The following is a 17769-nucleotide window of genomic DNA, read 5'->3' as shown; positions in this document are numbered from 1 at the left end:
CCCTGAGCAAGATCTGGTATCTGAAGGCAGGATGCACTTCCTTCCCTCATCTCAAGGGCTTTCTCTGTCTTTCTGATGTGTGGAAAGACAAGTTGTTGAGCCCACTGGAAAAAGAAAGAAGAAAAATGATTTAAAAAGAGAGAAGATTCAAACAGTAAATATGATTTGAATGCAACTCATTTGGAAACTTGACAGAAAAAAAGGTCTTGTTGATGACTTGAAAAAAAAATGAACTGTGCTTTCCACTGCCAAGTAACATTATAGACCTGAAGGAGCAAACTGGATGTGATCATCATTTTTGCTTGTGCTAAAAAACCAAAAGTTAAAGCAAGTGTCTTACTAAAGCAAGTTTCTTACTTATGTGATCTTTAAACATAATGGCTTACTGAACGGAACCAAACTCCAAGCGGCTTACACTCTTACTGTAGAGATAAAAAATTTTTGCACCGTGTCATCACAATCCATTTGTAGGCTAGCTTGCTAAGAGAACTGGCAACGATGGAGGACTGGAAAATGATGACACTGCCAGATGGCACCCCAGTATCATACGGTCTGTACCCAGCACCCTCCTTCATTGTAACTATCCAAACAGAAATCAAGGATACTGCTGCTTATGCTCGAAGATCGCAGGTGGTGTGAAGTTCTTGCTTCTTCATGATTTAAGTTGCTGTTCCTGAAAAGTTCTCCTCTTTTCCAGATTTTTTGCTTCTTGTTGAGAATTGTAACATCTGTCAGTAGGAATATAATATCTCGTTTCTAAGATTGCTGCCCCTGAGTCAAAATATCTTAGAAAAAAATACATCTAAAGGAGAAAATACGTATTTCAGCTCATGGTTTGATGATTTTCAGTATGTGATTAATCGGCCCCATATTTGAGCCACTGGTGTGTGAAACAACAGAGCTGATTTTATCATGGCAACAAGGAAAGGGGGAGAGAAGAGGCTGGATGAATGGAGTGAGGAACGGAGGGAGTCAGAGAAAAGGACAAGATGTGGTCCTGAAGGGCATTCTCCTGAGATCTCACTCCATTTTACAGAACCCTACCACCTAAGTTTCTGTCATCTCAACATACGCTGTCCAATTATAAATTCATCCCTTTCCCAAACCCCATTATTTGTTAAGCCTTGTCAAGTAGGAGAGAAAAGCACAACATCAAATGTAGTACTGGAGTAAAAACCCTTGCACCATCTAGTTTAGGACATCAGACAATAGAAAGGGCACAAACCCCTGTGGGGCCACTGTCCTGAAATTGTGGTAATTATCTTTTCCTTCTATAGTCTTGTCAATACCATGCATCATACATATAAGCAGTGGTTTGATTGCCATTACTCTAGCATTTCAAAGTTTTCAAGCATGGGGTACTTTGTTTTTTTGCCTCTCGTGATACATGGATATCCTTTGTAAATTCTGTTTTAAAAACAGAGTGTTTTTAGGAAAAATGTTCACAAAGCTATTTGCTGTTGGGAATATAATTAGCTCTGTGCCATCCAAAACTAGTGTAGTTCTTCTTCACACTCAGACTCAACTTTACATAATGTTATCCCTGGAAATTCACAAGAATACATCTTCCTCTAACGTGGCTGAGTGTTTCTTTAAACATAAGCTAAGGAGTCCTCATGACTTTACTTATATATTTCTAAAGGATAATTACTTATGAAAAGGAACAATCCCGGTTTAGAAGCAATATTTGGAGCTGCATCAAAGGTCATAGAAGAAAACTTACTTATCTGTGGTTAAATGACAGAAGTCTTCTTTACATCCCCCCACCTGATACCTCATTTACTGAGACCCTGCCCCAATATCCCTGAGATATGGGTGCCTGTTATGTCTTTTGGAAGCCTAGTTCCCAACAGCTGTCTGTGCTCACACGCAGCTTGAAAATGCTTTGTCAAGGGCACACCTGTGAGAGACACTTTTCCTCCCAAGCTTGCCAAAGCCCACAAGGTCAGTGGCATCCACATCTTTGTTTAATCTGAATACACACAAAAAGTGCACCTTCTTTCTCCACAGCATCTTCAAGGGATGCTTATATGGTGTGGCATGGCTATTTTCACTATTTGTTTTATATCTAAAATTCTCTATAAGAAGAGGGAAACCGGAATCATCTCTCTCTCTCTCTCTCTCTCTCTCTCTCTCTCTCTCTCTCTCTCTCTCTCTCTCTCTCTCTCTCTCTCTCTCTCTCTCTGTGTGTGTGTGTGTGTGTCTCACTTGTGTGTCCTCATTTAAAGAGTGAGGTAATCAAATGTATATGCTCAAGGTGACTTTAAATTTTTAAATAAAAATGTAATTTGATAATCATGAAATCTGTTTTTTAAAAGCAGTGGCTAATAGGGGCTGGAGAGATAGTTCAGTAATTAGGATCACCACCTGCTGTTCCAAAGGACCCAGCTTCAACTCCCAGTACTCACATGGTGGTGGTTCACAACCATGTCTTAAGGAGTCCTAGGAGACCTGATACTCTCTTCTGGCATCTGCAGGCGTCAGGCATACACGCAAACAAAACACTCATGCACACAAAATAAAATAAAGTATATTATAAAGCCATGGCTGATAATGTCATAGCGGTAGATGTTTGTTTTATGTCCTATTTAAGACACAAAGGATTATCAGAGCCTGCTAATGCATGCACTGATGTGCATGGCTGGCTGAACAGGAGAGATGAGCTCTGGAAGACACTGGTGAGTTCTTCTTGTGCATCATGTTTTGTAAGAGAATAATATGAATTCATCGAATACTTAGTATTTGGTAGGAATCCATAAAACAATAGAATCTTACAAAATATGCTTGCCTCATAATTTTATTACAATCCACCTATAATTTAACTTAACTATTAACTACATGACAACCTTCATTCTTTCACTGGGTATTCAAGGGGTGACCAGTGTTCTGGCAGGAAGAAGGGGGAGAATCCAATACATGGCAGAAAATCTTTGTGGGTGTTGCAAACACTTAGGAGATAGCTCTCTCTCTCTCTCTTCTCTCTCTCTCTCTCTCTCTCTCTCTCTCTGTGTGTGTGTGTGTGTCATACACAAAGACAACTATGATAAAGAAAAATGGAAGGCTCACGATGAGAAAATGTCTCTCAGAGGAAAAAGATGCTATTTTTTTTAAAGGGCAACGTTTATGGCTTTACCTAATTAGATTCTTGCTCTGAGATAATCATTACTCTAGTAGAGATAAAGAGGTTGATTTGAAGACTGTTTTTACATGCATCATATTTGAACATCTGATTACCAACTTGTCAACTGTAAGTCTCAAACTGCATAATCCAAGACTTTTCAGTTCAGATTTTCATAATGTATGGTGAAGAGGATATACACTCCCGCACTTCTGACTGTGATTTGATTTAACCAGTTACTATAAGACACCCATTGTGCTTTGATTGTCTCCCCTGGTAGACTCTCAGCTGTGTGAACAAAGAAGTCCATCTAACCGCATCTAACTCCACTTCCTCAAGCAGCATTTCTGGGAGAGGGCTTCGTGCAAGTCGTTTCTTTTAATGAGCTAGACAAAAGAAGTTTCTACGATGAATGCTAACAACACCACAGTTATTAGCATCTCATATTTCTGATCAGTATTTTTACATTGCATCCTAACTCTTTGGGTGTTAGGTTCTGTTTTTCTTATGACTCACAATGTCCATTCTGCCTTAAAACTGAGAAACTGGGAAACCTCCCAAGAAGCTAACAAAAAACATATCTGATCTTTCCCAGGCACAGAGTTGAATATGGATAAAGTTAGCAGTGAGCATCAAGATGTATGCATCATTTGTGCTGGGCTCTTCATTTCTCTGCGTCATTAGGAGGGTGGCTCCTTTCATACAAAGGAGAAGAAAAAAACTTCCAGAGGAGAGAGACTCCTTCACAAATCAGATCATGCAGATGGACCTACACTGGAAACATCTACCCAGGTGTGAGTTTAGTGCAGTGAAGGTCATGGGCAACTGAGAGCAGAGATCTGTGAATAAAAGCAGGTAAAGTCATTAGTAACTAATAAGAACGTTGTTAAATTTAGAGAAAGTACTGCGTGCTTCAGTTTCATGTTATTCTAAGTAAGTGTGTTAATTGAGAGAACTGTAAGAATGAACATTTATTTGCTGTTTTGTAGAAAGCAAGAGCAAGTCATTTTAAGTACTTACAGAGCTGTGCTTTGAGATTGAAAACTGCTTTCTACAGTGAGTTATTTTTCATGTGAAAAGAAGGAATATAAAAACACATGTTTCTGGAGACAATTCTGTGATAAGAATATTCTCAATGGTACTATAAGTATAAATTCAATAATTAAGTTAACAAACAGCTATCGAGATGGTCCTAGGCAGTGGGAATGGGAAAGTACATTGAATAATTTCCTTTATTGAGGAGAACCAAGCAAAAACGTCGACAGCAGGTAGTAGTTTACATGTTGGAGATATAAACCATCAGTATGAAGCACAGGAAAGACACATATTGAGTAGAAGGAGGGAAGATTTGGTGCCAAGGTCCATGTCTTGAAATGTGGAAGTCCATACTTCAAAGGGATTTTAAGAGACAATGTTACACTAAGTTTACAGGGTTCAGTTTTGGATTTTGTAACTAGAGTTGTGCATTGTGGAGAGCAGAGGTGCCTATTAGGAGACTGTAGCTACAGGGAAGTAGGAACAGAGACCAATGGAGCAAGAATGGACATTGGGGAATTGGTACAACTTAGATGTGTTCTGAGGATGTTGAGTGTAGGGATAAGAAAAAGGCTTGGCCAAGGATGGTTCTATATTTTTCTCCTAGAAATTGATGCATGGGGCCAACACTTCACAGAGGAAGATGCCGGACTGGGTTCAAAGGAATAAACAAGATGTTGTTTGGTTTTATATAAGATCAATATGAAACGCTTATTCAAAATTAATGTGAATTTCCAGTTCAGTAATCAAAAGTTAAAGGAAGTCTAAAGTCCAAGGAGAGAGGCATCCAGATGGAAGAGGAGACCTTGGTATTGTCAAATATAGATGAAATTCAAATTTATAAGACTGTGTGAAATTGGCCAAGATGACACAGTACTTGGGGAAAGGGAAAACAGAGAGCATCAGAGCAGAACTGTCATATTAATTTCCCATCAGGGTACCAGTGAGCAGTGATTAAGTACACGAACTTTGGGGCTAAGGTGCTTGTATTCAAATTAGACTTTCCCAGTGAATTGTTTTTTTGGTCCTTGAAGAAATAAGAACTTTATAATTTCTTGCACATTTTTGCAAGGTTGAAATGAGATTTTTATTCACATTTTTTCAGTATAACTGTCAATCTGTGTCAGTTATTATTCTTGAAACCATCTCCCTCATCATTGCTATGTAATAATATTCAAGAAAGGAAGTGATAATAAATGTACTAATAACCTTAAAAAACACCTAAAATTAGTTATTCAAAATTTATAACCATCCCAGTCACAGGTTTCTTTCTCCCCTCATGTCTTCTGTAACTCAGGACATGAATTGCTTATACTAATCACATGATCTGTGGTTCTTTCTATGTTGGACTTCCACTCTCAATGAATGCATTTTAATATCACAAAAAGCTTTGCAGTTTAAGTGGATCATGCTGCATGTACAATTCTGGATACACTCTGGACATTTACTGTCCTAAGGATCTGTAGGATGTTTTAAAGGAAAAAGAAATCAAGAGACATAGAATGCTAACCAGTCAAAAGAGAGAGAGGAGGGGAGGTCAAGACCATGAAGGGAAAATCTACAGAGACAGCTGAACCAAGCTCGTGGGAGCTCATGAGCTCTGGATAGACATCTGGGGAGCCTCCATGGGGCTGAACTAGGTCCTCTGCATGTGGGAAACAGTTGTGTAGCTTGCTCTGTCTGATGGACTCCTGGCAGTGGGGTCAGGATCTACCCCTGGTGCATGAGGTGGCTTGTGGGAGCCCATTCCCTATGGTGGGATGCCATGCTCAGCCTTCATGCAGTGGGGAGGGTCTCTGTCCTGCCTCAAGCTAATGTGCTGGGCTTTGTTGACTCCCCATGGGAACCCTTACCCTTTGGGAGGAGTAGATAGGAGGTGGACTTGGGAGGTGGTGGGGGACTTGGGAGGAGGGGTGGGAGGGAGAACTGTGGTTGGGATGTAAAATAAAATAAAAACAAGAATCCTGAGTAAGAGAGCAAGGAGCCTAAAGTGATTGATTATTCAAGCGGACAAGCAGCAATTGAAGAGGCAAGGGTGACTCCCATGGACGGGAGGAGCAGCAAAGTAAGTGATATCAAGAAAATGATGACGTTGACCTAGGAAGGGCCGTTTTGTTTCCAGCAAGAGGATAAATGACATAGCTGTATTAATCAGGGAAATTATTAAGGACAGTGTGGCATCAAAATTAAAATCCAGCTATTTCCATTTATGTTGGTTTCATTAAAATTCAGTATTACTCGTTGTCACACATTGTGAAATCTAAGTAAAAGCAGGCAATGAACCTCAAAAAATCCAACGTCATGTGTTTCTATTTTGGCAAAATTAATGATAAACAAAGACAAAGTTTTAGAAATTACACATGTATCTCAAAAATCCAACTCTTTCCTCTTCATTTCAAGTTTTCAAAAGTTTAACCTAAGAATGTACATATTTTAAAGCCATAGGAAAAAAAACAAAGAATTCAATATCACCTCATTTCTTTTTGAGTGATCATTAATAAATTTATTTTGGATCATAATACATCCATATCTAGTTATAATGATTTATAACTGAAAAGTTATTGCTACTTTTTCCTAGAACTATTTAATAAACACTGCAAACATTCAGGGTAAAGTATTGACCTGGTATCTGAGGAGTAATGAGGGTTCCATGGATGAACTTCATTCATTTCAGTCAGTCTGTCACCACTTTGAAGCTGAAGGAACATTAGTGCAGGCTTTTCTAGACTATGGGAATATTAATACTTCTAAAATGTAGTCTTGAAAGCTTTTCAGTAAGATGGTCCTTCTGTCTAGTTGTCTCTGAGTGCAATTATTTCCTTGAAAAATGATATTTCTATGTTTTTTCATGGTTGTAGTTAACCTCGTTAAAGATTTTTCCTTCTATTGCCTTCTGTAGAACTGGATTTGTAGACAGATATTAATTGCATTTGACTTCATCATGGATATCTTATTTCCTTCATCTATTGTGATTGAAAGTTATTCTGGGTATAGTAGTCTGGGCTGTGATCTCTTAGGGTCTGCAGCACATCTCTCCAGGCCCTTCTGGCTTTTAGAGTCTCCGTTGAGAAGCTGGGTGTAATTCTCAAAGGTCTGCCTTTATGTTATTAGGTTGTTTAGAGTCTCGGTTGAGAAGCTGGGTGTAATTCTCAAAGGTCTGCCTTTATGTTATTAGCTTGTTTTCCCTTGTAGCCTTTAATATTCTTTGTTTTGTATGTGTAGTGTTTTGATTACTATATGCTAAGGGGACTTACTTTTCCGGCACTCTATTTGGTGTCCTTGTACTTTATAGGCATCTCCTTCTTTAGGTTAGGAAATTTTTCTTCTATGATTCTGTTGAAGATATTTTCTGTGCCTTTGACCTGCATTTCTTCTCCTTCTGTTCCTGTTATTCTTAGACCTGGTATTTTCATAGTGTCCCAGATTTCCTCAGACACTGTCAGGAGTTTCTTAGATTTAACTTTTTCTTTGACTGGTGCATCCTTTTCCTCTATCATATCTTCATTGCCTGAGATTCCCTCTTCCATCTCTTGTACTGTGCTGCTGAAGCCTGCCTCTGTAGTCAGTGTTCAAATTTCTACATTTTTTTCAATTCCAGAATTCACTCAGTTTGGATTGTCTTTACCGATTTTCCTTTGGCCTTTGAGAGAAGACGATTGCTGTGTGTTGTCCGACAGGAAATTTTCCATGAACCTGATAGGTGTGGCTACAGGGATTTCCAGATGAAATTTGTTTCTGGATATTGGAAGCTGATTCATGTGGATGGGTGGAGGCTAGAAGTTAGAAGGGGTTCCCTGGAGGGCAGAGTGTACAACCAGTGTGTCATTAATTAGTCTTTTTTGGAAAGGGATTAGATAATGAAGAGAAGTTACCCCAGAAATGTTGCCAAAGCACTGGGAATGAGACTAGGGAGTTGGATCTGGAGGAGCAGGGGGAGAGGGGAAGATCTACAGTCTACATTCTTTGCTTCCCTAGCAGGAGTGGCCAGTGGGTTAGCAGGGGCTGCCTGCTGGTTTTGGGGAGTGGAATAAAGCAACAAGTAGGGGTTAGGAGTTAGGGGTTAAGCCTGTGTGATTCACAGGAGTCGTGGGGAGAGGGTAGGACGGCTGCAGCAGGTTCTGTTGCAGATCTAGAGACCAGAAAAATCAAAAGAAGAGAAACACACACACACAGACACACACACACGAGCACAACAACAATAGTGAAAAAACAGGAATTATTAATATTTGGTTATTAATATCTCTCAGTATTAATGGCCTCAATTTCCAAATTAAAAAGACGCAGACTAGCAGAATGGTTGTGGAAACAAAATCTATCCTTCTACTTCGTCCAAGAAACATGCATCAACATCAATTATAGATATTTCCTCAAGGTAAATAGATGGAGAAAGATATTCCATGCAAATGAATCTAAGAAGCAAGCTGGAGTAGCCATTTTAATATATAATAAAATAGACTTCATGCAAAACCCGATTAGAAAAAAGACAGGCCAATATGCGTTTCAGTTCTTAACTTTTATGCTCCAAACCAAATGCCACCTATGTTTCTAAAAGAAACACTACTACAGTTTAAATCACTTATAAAGCCTCATCTTGGTGACGGGAGGCTTCAATACCCCACTATAACCAGTAGACTGATCATGAAGATAAAAACTAAACAGAATTGTTGGGCGCTAAAGAACATCATAAACCTAAGGGACCTAAAAGATAGTTATAGACAATTTCACTGAAACACAAAAGACAATACTGTCATCTCTCCAACTCATAGAACTTTCTCAAATTGACCACATACTCTATCACAAAGCAGCTTAACCCAGGACCTCACCCACACTTGTAGTAATTGTTTTGTGAATCAAGTGCTCACATTTGGTGCCTCTATGATTAGAATTGTAATGTTCTCTTGGTGGATTGTCTCTTGATCAGAATGAAGTGACATACTTCATTTGTTTAATTTTGAAGCCTATTTTATCTTATATTGCAATATTGACACCTGTTTGTTTTCTGGTCTCCATTTGCTTGGAATATTTTTCTATCCTTTCACTTTAAGGGGATGTCTATTCTTGGAAGTAAAGTATTTTTCTTGTAGACAGCAAAAAATGATGAATCTTACTTTCTAATCCAATTCATTATTCATTATCCCGTGTCTTTTGACTGTGGAATGAGACATTTGACATCCAGATTTATTATTGGGAGGTATATGGTAATTTATGTAACTATAAATTTTGTGGCATTTTTACTTAGCACTATTTTGTATAACAGCTATCTTAGCATCACTGAATTTTATTTCTCTGTACTGTCATACATTGATTCTCTTTTGCTTTAGTCAGAAATATTCTTTCTAGTGTTGTCTGTAGGACTGACTTGGTCATCATTAATTCTGTTAGCCTGGTTTTATCATAGGAGGTATTCTCTTCCTTCTCAACCATGATATGTAATTTCATTCACTTTAAGACATATTTTTAAACATATCTCAGCCATACATTTCTGTTAAAATATGAAGAGAACAGAGACTCCATTTACATAATTAGTTCAATATTTTTATGTTGTATTTTCATTGGTTTTCTAATTTTCTCATTATTAGTCTTGCTCAGTTCCCTCCATAATATCTCACATGAAACAAATTAATAGATGGGACATTACATAAGTCTAATTACAAAATAATAGTTGGCATTTTTCTTTTATTTAAAAAATTAATATATTTACTCTGTGTTATCTTGTAGTATAAACAACAAGAGAGAAGAATGTGAGTTGTCAGATTGCTTCTGCACACATCTAACAGCCAGAGATACATTTACAGGTAAGTACACAGGCAAGCATTTAAAGAATGAAGCTAATCGGGAGGCAGACCTCTGACGCAACAATGAAACTGTATCAGATTATAACAACCATCCCTCATTCCCACTTGTTCTTTTGTACCAAGTCAATCAAATAGAACAGAATGGAAACATTTCTCAAGAAGAATCATAGTTTAACAACAATAACAGGTGCATGGTTCTCAAACAAAAACACACATGCCAGTGGAAGAAACAAACCAGGCACTGTATCTGTATGAACTGCTACTACACCTTATTAAGTAAATTCTGGCTTTTTAGCAAGTGTAATTTTAGATTTTGACTAGCATGTAATTTACATAAATTTACGTGCATGATTTTTACATTTCCTACAGGTGCATCTGGCTCTTTCACACATGAACTACTAATGAAGACAACACCTTGTAGGAGATCTATGTCACCTTTCAGGTGGTTCTGATGCAGGCCAAAAGTTGAAAACCATGATGCTTTTCTGAGCTAAATCTCCAGAATATTTAGCTTAAATATTTCCATGTAGCCTAAATGTATGTGAAGGCTACAATTACCTACTATATTATTAAGACAATACTGTACAAACAAAAACAACTGGGAGACATAAATATCAAGTCTCCTTTCCCAAAAGTCACTATAAACTTACTTTGAAGTACAATCCTAAGTAATAAATTATTTTAACCTGAAATGCTTTAATGGGAGATATAAAAAGGAAAGTCTTAAAGATTCTGTACTGGCTTCTAATTAAAATAGGAAACCTATCACATAATGTAATACAAGTAGGTGTACAGCATATTAACTTAAGGTATTAAAGAGTTTACCGTAATGTCAATGAAACCCACATACACCAAAGAACTAATGCCTCCTTTTAATTACATATCTCTACTTGCTTTGCATTCTTTTGAATCCAAAATAGTTTTTGACTTTCTTTTTCCTTTGTGTTTTTGTTTGAGTCTGGGTCTTATTTTGTTTCCTGAGCTTACCTCAAACCTGGGATGCCTCTGTTTCGTGAATGCTGAATTACAGTGCTGAACAACCTATATGTAGTCATAAAGTTTGAAGATCCCCCATGGAAGGTCTGGCCTTCCATGGGGAGTAGAAAGGGGATGGGATAGGGAGTCAGTGGGGGGCAGGCGAGGAGGGGAGGGAGAGTGAACTGGGATTGACATGTAAAACAAGCTTATTTCTAATTTAAATAAAAACAGAAAAACAAAACATAATAGTAATTAAAATATTACCACCAACTTTAAATAAAACTACTATGATCCAGAAATAAAAATGGAGAAATCATTCATACTTTCTGCCAAAATCTAGAATAAAGTATGACACTGTCACACCAAGAACCATCAGAAATACCTGGTGTATAAATAAAGAGAATATCATATTTATATATTCTTAACAATCACGTAAACCTCTCAAAATAAACAAAATCAGACAAACCATTCAGTTTAAGGAAGGCTTCCAAATAATTAAGCTGTTGCATTTTAGAAAGCATTATTAAATACTTTTTGTTACTTACATTAGAAATCTTTATCATGTTAAAGTATTTGTTTTAAATGTTTGCTTGCTAACTGCATAATAGAAACATTACAATGTTAAAAAATCTCAAATATTTTGAACATTTTTAAATACAAAAATACAATTTAAAAATTAAGTTGAGTAGAAAACTTTCAAGTCAACGCTTGTAGCCTGGAACAACACTGTGAAGGTGAAATAGTTTCATGTTTTTACTATTATAAGTAATATGGATTCTGAAGGAATTTCCCTTTTCTCATAATACAATAAAATGTTTTGTTGCTTTTAATTAAATGAATAAAGTATTGGTTTTACTATCATCAGTGAGTTATAATTTCTTTGTCTTAATCATTATTCACTTTGAATATTTCTGTACTTGCTGTTTAAGTTTATGCATTTGAACTCTGGTTCTATGGAATTTGCATTTAGTTTGCTATTGTCCTGAGAGAAAAAGACACATTGAAAATATCATAAAAAGAAATGCTAACATAAACTCTTGCTTTATAGATTCAAGTAATTAATTTTAGCTTTGTAAGAAGTATGCTGGGTCATTGACTCTTGTTTTCAGTTTCTAAAGTTCTGGTTACTGTAAAGTTTTGAATATTTTGATATTAAAAGATGTAAGTGGATTTTGAGTGTGAAGAAGACTCACTCCCGAGAAAGCAGGAAGGGCAGTCCTCACCCCCCCCCCCGGTCTCTTCTGCATCTTGTTCTGGTGGAGTAGAAGTGTACTGTGGAGAGGCCAGAGAGGACTAACACCTGGGGGTCCAAGGCTTTCTACCGTCTGCTCATGTTCAACTACAGGAGGCTGCACATAGCTAGCCATCTAAACTGTGTTACTATTCGTCCTGACAGGATGGGCTCTGTGTGTGTAACAGACCTAGTATTTCCAGACGTCCGTACAGTCTGAGCTTCCTGAGTAAATACCATTGGCAATCTTGGGTAAAGAATGAGAGAAGTGTAAATTAGAATAGACACTGACTATGATAAAGAATTTGAGGAGAATGTATAGATATCTTCCTCTTATAGTTATCTGTTAATGTTGTTGGTGGGTGTAACTACTTGGAGGGGACCATACTGTTGTATTTCCATTAGAGAGCAAGGATTTCTCCTTTGGGTACTATCTCTATTATAGTCCCAGTAAAGGCTCTAAAATTCAGAATTTTAGGTCTTCTCTGACGTTCTTCCTCCCTTAAATGCACCATGGCACATGGCTTTCTCATATTGCCCCTTTATTAGCCAACTTTATTCACTGACATGACAAAATACCCCATCAGAAGAATTTAAAGAGAGGAGAGGTTTTTCCTGCCCCATACTTTGAGACTGTAGTCTCCCATGGTAAGGAAGATGTGGTGGACAAGCAGGTCTCACTATGGCAACGTAGTATAAGGCAGTCTGTTGCCTTGTGTCCATGGTCAGGATGCAAACAACAACAACAAAAAAGACAACAGCAGTGGTGTTCTGTTCATGTTTTCCTTTTTTATTCAGTTTGGGATCATTGAATGTCATCACTTGCATTCAAAATGACTCACCCTATCTCAGTTAAGCCTGTCTGATAATGCAGGTATACCCAGATGTTTGTCTCCTAGTAGATTCTAAATTCTATCAAGTTGCTAATCAAGATTAATTGTCAGAGCTTCCAAATAAAGCTGATACACAGGCACCAGCACTCAGGTCAGTACTGAAAGTTACAGGATTTTAGATCACCTTCTTAACCAATAACTGGACTGTATCACATCTTGAAGCATAACAACCTGTTTCATTAGGATGGCTGTAGTCTTATTAAAACACTTTCCTGAGAGAGCCTGACATTTCCGGGACAATCAGTTTGTTCTGAGCAACATCCTGTATGAGTCTGTGTCCTCCCTTTCTTTCAAAGAGGCTTGAGATTTGAAAGTGTTTCTCTTATAACTGAAAATCATCCTTCTCAAGAACTTGAAATCCACTCTCTGAAATATAAATATAAATATGACCATGCGGCACTGGGAATGACTCAGTAGGTAAGTCACTCGCCTTTCAAGTGTAAGCCCCTGAGACTGAATTCCCAGACGTAACCTCAGTCATTCTCTTGTGAGCGGAGAGACAGACAGAGGAGAACCTTCAGACATCCGCAGGGCAGTTAGTCTGGCATACGCTTTAACCAGAGGGACCTTGCCTCAATCAAGGTAGAAGGGAAGTCTGATACCCATGGCTGTCCCCTGGCCTCCAAATGCACGCTGTGGGATATGTACACTCCCTCTTACACAAGCAAAATAGGTAAGCATACACCACGCACGTGTACATACACTGGAATTGCTAAAAGAGAAAGAAATGTAATTGCCAGGAATGATTAGGACTCCCAATTTGTCTCTGTGGGAGGATAAAATTGCAGCTTTACACCTTCCACCTATTAAACACAGTGACCTGATTGCAAGTACAGTCATTCGACCGAGTCTGAACTCACACCTTTTCCAGTTCTCCCTTTAAAACACCCAATAAACTCTATGCAAATTGGAATTAAGCCAGATCCTTATTTGATGATACATGAGTAGCTATTGATTTTGTCATTTTTAACTACTGTTGTTAGACTTTATGTTTCTTTTGGCACAATGTAAGTAAACAATCACTTTGAGTCTTAACCAGACATTTTCTGTTTATGGTCAGGATAAATTAAACATCTATATAATTTGTTTCAGTCTTACTCTATCCAAGCAAAAAGACCATCGACCTTTCCTGCTGTACGCTATTGAGCCTATGAAGAATCCCATTGCTAATATTTCAGAAAAAAACATTAATTTTGATCAGGTATAGATTACCACTGAAAATTACCCATTACAGAACCATAAAATAATTATCCATGAACCACTAATGACTACAGAAAATTTCAAAAGATTTACTGCTTAAAATGTGATCCAGATAGATCACTGTGAGAACAAAACAAGAAAGCCAATAAAATAAAGATGGTCACATTTTTTTAAAAAAATTGCTGGTTCCATTTAACCCACATGCCAAAAAGAAGCTAGAAAAGATTTTAGAATGCCGCCTACTTTGATGAATAATACCAGAGTTCATAAAATGTAATCAACGATATAATTAGAAAGTTTTAACTATAATGACTTACAAAGAAAAGACAAAGATTAATGAGTTAAAGTCTAACTACGACGCCAAGAAAAAAGAACCAAATAATCTCCACAAGTATAAAAAAAGAAAGAGCAGAGCAGAAATTACTTACATAGAAAGTTAAAATGAGTAAGCAATAAATCTAAAAGTTATGTTGGAAAATAACTGACAATTATGATACTATGGAATTATTGACCAAGGAAAAGAGAAGACACTTTTTAATACCAAAGAGGAATATATTTATAAATATGGCCAGTTCAACTTGAATACTGTCTATAAAGACTTTAGATCAGTAAATCAATTATTTAAAATATTTCTCAAAGGAAAAGTCTTTAATAAAGACTGATATTACATGAACAGAACATTCCGGTAAGAGAAAGAGTACAATTTTGTACTTTCTTTTACAAAATGGGTATAATCATGATACAGAAACTGCACATGGACACTGGAACACAAGAATATAATAACTATATTATGAGTATGTGACCTTGACTAGTTTATCTCTGGAATGAAATCATCTTTTAAGAGCTGAAATTTTGTAGAGAAAAGGTCATGATTGAGAACCAGACCCAAACAGGGAACTTCATAATGGAAGAATGGTCCAGAAAGCATCTGCCATAGTTGGATAGCTTCCCTCGTATCTCTCTTTTGTTCTGCCTGCTGTGGATTGACAGTCACTGCCCATATGTGTAAACTGTACCCCCAAGGTCCAGTTTAATGACTCAGAGGTGCCTTTAATCACCACCACTACCTCTTAGCATCACTCCATTCCAGTCCAAACCTGAGTGGTGGATGGAATGGCAGCATGGCCATTCAAGATTAACCACCACCCGTTGCCACAGAAATGCTGCTCTTACACAGCCTTTGCTTAGAACTGGACATTGGCCAAGCAGAGCTGTCCTTTATGTGACAGGAAATACATGGCAAGAGTTACACGGTGGGCCACCCTAACCGTTTATGAATTGTCGATGTCAGTGTCTGTGCTACTTGTGTTATGTTCAGGAAGCCATCTCCTCTACCGATTCTTTCAAAGGTATTTCGCACAGTCTCTTCTAAGAGGTTCAGTGTGGCTGGATTTATGTTGAGGTCTTTGATCCATTTGGACTTAAGTTTTGTGCATGGTGACGCCCTAACCCAATCAGATAGCATAGCAATAATCCCTAGCACAGCTCATTGTTTGATGGAGGTGGGTCTCACGGCATCATGCTTACAGCGCTCTTGAAGTCTACCAAATAAACTTACCATTGCGTACTCTCGTCCAATTGGTGAATTCTTTCACCGGTATGCAAATCTCCCCAGATTTGGTGGCCCACACAAATAGTAGGAACTTTGTCTCTTTGCTTCCATTTGTTTTCCCTCCCTCATGTAGACTTATAGGTACCTGAAGGTTTCTGGTTGGGGAAATCTTGCTGTAGCCAGAAAGTCTTTTGGCTCTGGTGCACTCGTGCCACCACCCTGAAAGGTGAGTGGCCCATCCTTCTTTTTTTTTTTTTTTTTTTTTTTTTGTCTGTGCCGTTTTCATTTTTTTTTTTTTGTATTTATTTTTTTTTATTTTAATTTTAAATAGCTTGTTTCACATGTCAATCCCAGTTCCCTCTCCCTCCCCTCCTCCCGCACTCCCCTTCCACCCTCCCTCCCACCCTATTGCCAAATCCCTCCACATAGGGGATGTCTAGAGTCTATCATTTCACTCTTGGTAGGGTCAAGGCACTCCCCTAAGAGTCCAGGCTGAGAGAGCATCTCTCTTTGTGCCATAGGCACATGAAGACAGATTGTATACCAGGGATAGACACTGATCCACAGCTCAGAGCCCCATAGGTTGCCCAGGCCTTCTCACTGACACTCACATTTGGGGGGTCCAGATCAGTCCCATTCTGGCCTCCCCACTGTCGGTCTGGGGTCCAAGAGCACTCCCCTGTTCAGATCAGCCGTCTCTGCTGGTTTTGCCAGCCCATTCCTTGCCAATTTGCTCATCACTCCTCTCTCTCTGTCACTGGGTTCCTTGGGTTCAGTTCAGTGCTTAGTTGTGTGTTTGCCTCTGCTTCCATCAGTCCCAGGATGAAGGCTCCCGGATAGTTATAGACATCAAGTTCATTATCAGGAATGGGCATTCGAGGTGGTCCTTCCACTATTGCTTAGCTTGCCAATTGATGTTATACCTTTAGATCACTCGAGGTCACTCTGGTGCCTGATCTGTCTTCGATCCTATGATTCCCTCTTCCCCCTATTTTACCCCCACCCCCTCAACTTCCTGTTCCCCCATGACCAACTCCCTTCCTCTTTACCCCCTCTCCTTCTCTGTGAACTTTCGCCCTTTGTCTGGCAGCCTTGGGAAAGAAACATGAACTCTCTCCTCATTATAATAACTGTGCCAAGTTCTCACTCCCTGTCTATGATCTCCCTAACATGTCCCTTCAGGCTTTTATTTGAAACCTAATTCAACATAAAATGTTTCATCTTTTGACCTGTGTTTTACTTCTCTTGGATACTCTCAATGTTTAAGTTAGGTCTACATCTCTGATATGAAAATGTTCTACCCACTAAGAGTGCATGCTGATTAAATGTAATTACGCTGCATCTTCTTTCCGTGTCTTGTTAGATTGAACTGTTGAATTCATGTTAATGTTCATATGCCATTCTTTTCTGCTGGTCTAGCTGTTACCTTGTATCCACAAAGGACAAGAGACTTCTTCAGGTCTAAATGATGAGCCACAGCTAATTCTTTCGAAGACTTGTTAGTTCAACAAGTCTTTGAAAACAAATGTTTTCTGAGTTTGATCAAATAAAACAGGTGATATTGCTTTATTTTAATCTATTATGAATTTAAATACAAGTTTGCTTCATTATATTGTTTTGTGTTATATCTTTTAGTTGTGTCTCCTTGGTTCAGCAAACTATATGCTTCTGTATGCTACCTTTTGATATAAAGTGTTTGTTTTATAATCTGGGAGTTCCATGATTTAGACATTGTAACAAGACATTGTCTATACAAAGTTCAGGCTAGAGAAGTATACAAATCAGTTTTTAGAATGAACCTCATAACATTTTAAGTAATTTTATGTTTTCATATTAGCCAGAATCCCAATTATAAATATTGTTGGGTAGAGCTAGCCTCAGCTACAAGTTGGGCACAGCTGGATGAGCAAGTTCCCCCAAAAGAGTTTGGTTCAGATTGCCATAGAGTTAAGCAAACATACATGTAA

At 38.1% G+C, this 17769-nt stretch overlaps 1 long non-coding RNA gene across 1 annotated transcript; it reads left to right on the top strand.

The window, feature by feature from the left end:
• Positions 1–3566: 3566 nt before the first annotated feature.
• Positions 3567–10994, top strand: LOC121143364. The gene is made up of 3 exons (XR_005880572.1): positions 3567–3973; positions 9872–9948; positions 10318–10994. It is a non-coding gene; the product is annotated as an uncharacterized LOC121143364 (long non-coding RNA).
• Positions 10995–17769: the final 6775 nt, after the last annotated feature.

This window comes from Mesocricetus auratus, unplaced genomic scaffold (assembly GCF_017639785.1).
Source record: "Mesocricetus auratus isolate SY011 unplaced genomic scaffold, BCM_Maur_2.0 Super-Scaffold_100011, whole genome shotgun sequence".
Classification (NCBI taxonomy): Eukaryota; Metazoa; Chordata; class Mammalia; order Rodentia; family Cricetidae; genus Mesocricetus; species Mesocricetus auratus.
Note: the sequence above shows the minus strand (reverse complement) of the source record. Positions and strands in the feature narration are given on the sequence as shown.